We start from the raw sequence: 6418 nt of genomic DNA on the forward strand, positions 1-6418 counted from the left end.
ACTGGTTTTCAGACGTATAACGCTACCCTTCTCAGGTAATGGCGGGTTTAAAGGGCCAGAGATTTAAAGGTCCGCCCGTCAGCCACGCCCCTTTCTTTGCTATGGTTTGTTTTCCTTGTATTTTGTCGTTTTTTTTTTTTTTTTTAGAATTTTATACTCTGATATTGTTGTACGATAGGTTAGGCAGCAGTCACCACACTCAATGCGATCGAAAAGGGGTTCATCGTATGCGTGCGTAATTTCTCCACGTGCTTTTATACATTTCTTGTTTATAAATTCACTACTCCATAACTAAATATGTCAGATGTGATAGCTGCCGAAGTATTTTGCTCCATTCTGAACCTGAGAAGTGCAAGAATACTCACCTTAGCAAAGGGATTGTAATGCATGTGTACCATTCATTATGTGAAGGATATGGAAGGTTAGGATTGTCACGATTCTCAGCTGGCATGGGTACAAAAGAAATGTAATGAACATCTGCTGCTTACTTCCCAGAAATGGTCAAAAGATTATGTAAGTAGATATGTGCATTTGATACTCTTTGGAGGCACTTTTATGGAGTAGTGAATATATAAACATAAAAATGCTATTTTCTCAAAACTAGTTTTTTTCGCACAAAAGTAACTATAACTTCGTGTGTAAATAAGCAATTTTGATCATTCTTGTTGGAAAATGATCGTGATACTTATATCTAACAAAACTAGTAAATTCATTCTTAACCTACTTGATATATATTTTATGACAATTTTTTAAAGTTGTGACTTTATGTTTTTTTTTATATAATTTGCTGTAAGGCTGACTTTCTTTCTTTTTCACTTATAATTACGAGTATACTAGTTTAGGTACATCTGGATGTCTACTAACTGAACAAAAAAAGGAAATCATTATTCTCTTCATACTTTTGAAAAAATAAACGTTATTTAAGAAATAACTCAAAATTGCAAGTAAATCGTCTGTTGTGTAACGATTTCTTAATGAATTTCAATGAAATTTCTGTCACAGATGCATCCCATTTTTCTGCACATTGTGTTATATTGCCATTGTCCTACATAAAAAGATAAGGTTGGGAGGACCAGAAATGCATAATCCGATCGAGCGAATCACCGAAATGATAGTCAACCCCCTTAAAAAGGTCACTATCAGACTCCTCCACAGCCGCCACTTCTGTTAAATAATTTTCATCTAAAAGAAAGTCATCAACATCTCTGGACAGATTTATTATAAAAACCTCAGCCTCTCAAAAGGAAGATCTCGAGAGAGAAGTTGCAAGAATTATATTTGCTACAAATTCACCATTTCGTCTTGTTCAGTATCCTCAGTTTTTCAAGATGGTTCAGAACCTGAGGCCAGGTTATATTCCTCCATCTAGAAAAGATATTGCTGATAAGTACTTGGATCTTGTGTATGAAAAGGAATATAAAAAGTGTGCAGATGACCTAAATAATGAAACTACCTGTATATGTCTTTCAATTGATGGGTGGTCTAACATCCATAATGAGCCCATAATATGTGTCACTCTAACAACATCCACTAGTCAGATTTATTTAGTTGACACAATAGATACATCAGGGAAGTCTCACACTGCTGAATGTCTTCTACAACTTGTACAAAATTCGATCAAGAAGGCTGAACAAGATTTTGGTTGTCACATTGGAAGTGTTGTCACAGACAATGCAGCAAGTGTCACGAAGATGAGAAAAGTCTTGGAGGAATCGCGTGAACCTGAGCATACCGTCCTCACATACGGATATGCAGCACTCCTACTAAATCTACTGGCTCCAAGGAGGGAACGCGGTCTTACTCAGACTATGTATACCGCCAGCTTCACTCCAGAGTCACATTCCTCTGAAGAAGCATAGAGCGAAACCGGTCAGGAATAAACTCAGTAACTCGGAACTAGACCCGTGACTTCTTTTTCCACCTTCATCAACTTGTCACAATGTACCAACACATATATATATATATATATATATATATATATATATATATGCATATATATATATATGTATAATATATGTATATATATGTATATATATACATATATACATACCTATATATATATGTATATATGTATGTATATATATATATATATACATACATACATACATACATATATATATATACATATATATATATATATATATTTATGTGTGTATGTATGTATGTATGTATGTATAAATATATATATATATATATATATATATATGTGTGTGTGTGTGTGTGTGTGGGTGTGTGTGTGGGTGTGTGTGTGTGTGTGTGTGTGTGTGTGGGGTGTGTGTGTGTGTGTGTGTGTGTGTGTGTGTGTGTGTGTGTGTGTGTGTGTGTGTGTGTGTGTGTGTGTGTGTGTGTGTGTGTGTTATTTTGTATATAGAGCAAGGTGTCAATAAAGAACAAAATTATAATGTAAGGCATAATGTTAAAAATCAAAACAAATAAAAAAGAAATAATCATGACTTTCTTGAAACCATATACTCTAATGCTCATAGTATTAGAAACAAATTCCAAGAAATAGAGACGTATGTAAAAGCAAAAATCTCGATATGATAAAAATTGCCGAGATATTAGGATAGAAACTACAAGAAATGTGGGTATGTTCTGTTGTACGTTAAAGGCTATGTCCATGCATGTGTTGTAGAGAAAGTGAAACAGGATGCATATAATAGTTTGTGGGTAGAATTAACCCAAACAAATGGGCAAAATATGAATGTAGGTGTAATATATAGACCAAAAACATTATCATTAGGAGAAGACAAACGGTTGTTTCAAGAACTATTTTTTGCAACTAGGAGTTACTGATAATGGGTGACTTCAATTATACTGACACTGATTGGATGATCCTAGAATACGTCCATACAGGTAGTCACTTGATAGATTTTCTCGGCGACAATTACTTAGTTCTGGAAGATGGTGAAACCATTGGAAGTAGTGATGAAAACTTATTTTCAAACTGCTTTTTTTTTTATAGAATAGATACTTGTGTATCTAAAATATCCGATTTCAGTAAAGCTCAGTTCATAGGACTACATCAGGAGCTTCACCTTACAGATTTGAAGGCAAAATTAAAAGAAAGATCTGTAAATCGGATGTGGGAAATATTTCAAAATACGCTTACTAAGATAATTCATACTTACATCCTGTAGGACAGACTCCCCTCAAATCAGGCTCGCCCAAAATGGTTTGATAAAGAAACTGAAAAAAGTATTGCTAAAATGAAACAAGCTTATAAGAAATACAAGTTCTCGGGAGCACCTAATGACCATAGTCTGTATTATTACATAACTCTGATAGCTATCAAAGCTATGTAATAATACAGAGATATTTAAAAAAGACAATAAGAAAACGAAAACGACAATATAAAATGAATATCATTGATAAATCCAAAAGAATTCTATAGTTACAATAGTAATAAAAATCTTAGGAATCACATTGGACCACTATTATCTGCTGACGGTCAACTTCAATATTCAAATGAAGGAACATGTGATATTTTAAACAACAATTTTAGCTCAGTATTCGTAAACGAAACACCTCAAAGTGAACTCCAAACTGAAACCCGTGAAAAGTCTAGGGTAAACTTATTACAGTAAGTATGATAAATGAAAAAAATTAAAGGTATATAGAAAAAACTCAACTTTAATAAAACACAGGGCCTGACGGTTGGCATCCAAGAATTTTAATGGAATAGAAAAATGAGATTGTTGTACCTTTAGAAATTATTTTCAATCCATCATATTCGGAGATGAACCAAGAGAATGGAAGCTAGCTAACGTTACTCCCATGTTCAAAAAAGATGGCAAAAAGAAACCAAATAACTACAGGCCTATAAGCTTGACTTCAGTCATAGGAAAAATAATGGAAACTATCATCAGAGATGCTATCGAACACCGTTTAGAAAGTAACTGTTTGATAAATGATAGCCAGCATGGATTCAAACGGAAACGTTCTTGCTTGACTCAGTTCTTGCTTGACTAACTCGAATTCTACAACACAGTCATCTCGAATTATGATTAACGAAATAATATAGATTTAATATATCTACACTTTGCAAAATATTTTGATACCGTTCCCCATGAAATTAGCTTCACACGGAGTAAATGTTAGCCTATTGGTTGAACTAATAATTGGTTAAACGATTAAAAACAGAGAGTTGTTCTTAATGGCAGAACTTCAAGATGGAAAAATTTTACAAGTAGAGTTCCTCAGGATTCTATTCTTGAACCAGTTCTATATATAAATGATATAGACCACGGACTGAAATCTATTGTCTCCAAATTTGATGATGATACAAAACTACGCACAATAGCAATTTATTACTGAAACCAATTATATATTTAAGAAGATTTAGATAAATCACAGCATGGTCTGAAAAGTGGCTAATGAAATTTAACACAAGTAAATGCAAGGATATGCACATAGGCAAAACTAACAGTAAATACAATTACAAGTTATTTGGAAATTTGTTGACAAAAGTGGATAATGAAGAGGATCTCGGCGTAATCATCAGTAACGATTTCAAATTATTCAAGCAGTATATTTCAGTCTCTGAGAAAACAAATAAGATTCCAGGACTTCAAAAATCCATCTCTCATTAACAAGCTATATAAAACATTAGTTCGTCCACATTTGGAATATGTTCTTTCCGTATGGTCACCGAATCTCATTAAAGACATTGACAGACTGGAAAAAAGTACAACAGCAAGCCACAAAACTGATTCCAATTATCAGAAACAAATCATACGAAAGTTGACTAAAACATATGGATCTATTTTCCCTAAAAAAAAAAGCGTAGACTCAGAGGTGACTTGATACAGGTCTTTAAGATTCTAAAGGGAATTGACAACATCAAAAGTGACAAAATTTTCACACTGAATGAGAATCAGACAAGAAATAATGGTCTCAAACTGTCAGGAAATAAATTTAATTTGGAAGTGGGTAGAAACAACTTTGCCAACCATGTAATTAATGAATGGAATAAAATTCCTGCAGAGGCAGTGCAATGTAGTTCAGTTCGAAGCTTTGAGATTCGTTTAGATAAGCACTTAATCAAGATGCTGTAATGCCTGCCATATGTTTTGTATTGTTTTTATTTGTTTGTTATCATTTGATTATTATCTATTACGATTTATCTGCCCGTTTATTATTATTTACTATCTCCCTGTCTGTATATCACTAGCTTTTCCTACTAATTTATTCTATTTATTGTTATTAATATTATTCTTTTTTGTGTGTTTATTTATTCATTTATCATTATTATCATTTCTTCGCATCCGACCTAGCTATAGACCAAAAGGTCTCCTGTCGGCATGCTCCTCCTTTGTAATCCTTTGTAAAATAAGCACTTGCACATGCCGGTAACAGTTGTAGAAGAATATGTTTTCCCAGGAGATTCATTGATAGGATTTGCAACTATGAGAAAAGAGGGCATGATCATGTATCCGGATGAGTTAGAGATCTTAGTGAATTCACATTTAATCCCATTTTTAAATCAACCAGACTTATAACCAGTATCTGTGATAAGAGAACCTGTTGAGATAGATAGGAAAGATAACAATACTAGAATGGATAGTAGCGGGCAGAGCGGTCTATTCAAGAACAGATAACACAAAAGGGCACACATAGTAAACACAACTTAGGTGTGTATGAAATCACAGAAATTAATTAGCATTCATCAACTCCAAATGAAGTTTTGCTAATTGTGGAAGGTGGCGTAATAACGTCGAGATTATTGCACTCCAGAGCAATTAACAGAGTAGAAGTGAGGTTGAAAAAGTCACTGTAGACTCCGAAATTTTAACCTTTCCAGAATAATTTAGGATAAAAGGTTTAAAATTGGACTCGGGGTTGATAAGAAACACAAGAACAAGGTAGAAATATTAGTGATTAGTACTTTGAATAAAGACATAGTCTTAAGAAAAGGTACACAAATAGGATGTTTTCAAGTCTGTCCAAGACCCATTAAGATTTTAAACGAGAGTCCTGAAGAGGTGGAATCACCAATTTCATCAATCTGTTCAATTCAGGAAGAAACATATTTGGGAAATACAAGAGTCAGCTAGATCCTACTTGTTGTCTAGAGTTAAATTCAAGTTTAATTGCATTGATTGTCAAGCACAACAAAGCAATTGCTTTGCCGGGGGATGCCTTGGGCAAAACAACTGTTTTAAAACATCAGATAAAATTAAAACCAGGGACTCAACCTATTTATATACCTGCCTACAGATTACCATATTCCAAACTAGCCATTGTAGATAAATTGATCACTGAAATGTTATCACAGAATGTCATAGAAGCCAGTGAAAATGAGTGGAGCTTCCCATTAAGTCTGGTGCCAAAATCAGATGGTACCATGCGTCCAATTACACAGGGGAACACTTTTTCAGTAACTTTGAGTTGCATTGGATATTTTAACGGATTTTGA

The sequence above is a fragment of the Oratosquilla oratoria genome, chromosome 32 (assembly GCF_046742065.1).
Source record: "Oratosquilla oratoria isolate Oo_2021 chromosome 32, ASM4674206v1, whole genome shotgun sequence".
Classification (NCBI taxonomy): Eukaryota; Metazoa; Arthropoda; class Malacostraca; order Stomatopoda; family Squillidae; genus Oratosquilla; species Oratosquilla oratoria.